At 57.5% G+C, this 1,633-nt stretch overlaps 1 protein-coding gene across 1 annotated transcript in view; it reads left to right on the top strand.

The window, feature by feature from the left end:
* LOC113214894 (uncharacterized) overlaps positions 1–1,633 on the top strand; it is an 86,913-nt gene that overhangs the window by 83,394 nt on the left and 1,886 nt on the right. The window lies entirely within an intron of this gene.

Genomic DNA, 1,633 nt, shown 5'->3' on the forward strand with positions numbered 1-1,633 from the left:
GCTCACAGCCCGGAGGTGGCTGTGTGCTCAGCCAAGCCATATGTCCTCACGAAGCTCGGCCACAGCGCATGGGCGCTGCAGTCTGCAGCGCCGGCTACTTCAAAAGTCGGGTAAGTTTCAGACAGAAAAGTCGTCTGAAAATTGGCTGAATCGCGTCTACTCAGGCGTGCAAGCAATGTCTAGGAAGCTCGGACAGTTTTCAGACGCGGTTTAGCCTCGCCTTTCCATGCGGGGTGTTTTTGGTCTGAATTCTACCCGGGCTGCAGCGCGTCGAGGAGGTGGACTTGATCCGACCTGCACGCGTGCAGTACCGGAGACCAAGACTTGTACAGCAGGACTGAGTGCTGACGGTCTTGTCCACAGGAGCAGGCGTCAGCTGAGTGGCGAGCGTGCTGGGGTATGGTCCGGAAACCGTCGGCCCGGGGATCGACTCCTGTCGGGGGTGAACTTTTTTCTTGACCTGCTGAGTAGGTGGTAAAGTCGACCTCCTTACCTTGCTGCAGACCTAGTCGGATTCACACCGACGTAGTGTCAGGAGTGTCAATTTTCTTCTAAGAAAAAAAAACTAAAATAAATCAAGGGGACTCGATCCCCAGGCCGACGGTGTCCGGACCACTCACCAGCGCGCTCGCAACTCGGCTGTAAGCTGCTCCTCACCACCGTGAGATCAGAACTCGGTCTCGCTTTACGGGTCTTCCTCTCCTGTATTGCACGCGTGCAGGTCGGGTCAGTCCACCTCCTCGACGTGCTGCAGCCCGGGTCAAATGGGCCTAACCTAACCCCCGCGCGCCCAAGGGGCTCTTTTAGTGGCCATTTTCCGTGTTTCGGGCCAAGAGACGACCCGGGCTGCAGCGCGTCGAGGAGGTGGACTTGACCCGACCTGAACGCGTGCAATCAAGGAGACCAAGACTCTTAAAGCAGGACCGAGTTCTGAACCTTCCACTGACAAGTGGAGCCGACAGCCGAGTGGCGAGCGCTCTGGGGTGTGCGGTCCGGAAACCGTCGGCCCAGGGATCGAATACCACCCGTAGAGCTTTTTTCTCTTTCTGTTGATCATGTCTTCGGGATTCAGCGAGAGCCAAGATGCACATGTCGCCGGGAGCGGATCAACAGGGCGGGAAAAAAGTACCGCGACTGGGATTCGATCCCTGAGCAGACGGTTTCCGGACCATACCCCAGCGCGCTCGCCACTCAACTGTCGCCTGCTCTTGTAGACGGGAACGTCAGCACTCGGTCCTGCTTTACAAGTCTTGGTCTCCGGTACTGCACGCGTGCAGGTCGGATCAAGTCCACCTCCTCGACGCGCTGCAGCCCGGGTAGAATTCAGACCAAAAACACGGAACAAGTCCCATAAATGGACCTGGACGTGTCTACTACCACTTGTCGCCGCGACACGAGTTGTCGCTTGGACGCCTGCGAGGTAGGCCACGGCTTCTCTCTAAGGCGTCGGTTGTGACGGGGGCTTTGAGTTTAGGCTCCTTTTGACTTCAGGCTCATAAATCCTTTTTAAAGCTAAGAAGTGAGGCCGTGTCAATCTAGGCGTGGGTCGATGATTGTCGCTGAAAACGCCTGGAGGGTAGGCAATGCTTTCCTGAATCGGGCCCCCGCGGCCCCCTGTCCCTCCGAGCGCTTG

This window comes from Frankliniella occidentalis, unplaced genomic scaffold, assembly GCF_000697945.3.
Source record: "Frankliniella occidentalis isolate FOCC.00 unplaced genomic scaffold, Focc_3.1 Scaffold10, whole genome shotgun sequence".
Taxonomy (NCBI): Eukaryota; Metazoa; Arthropoda; class Insecta; order Thysanoptera; family Thripidae; genus Frankliniella; species Frankliniella occidentalis.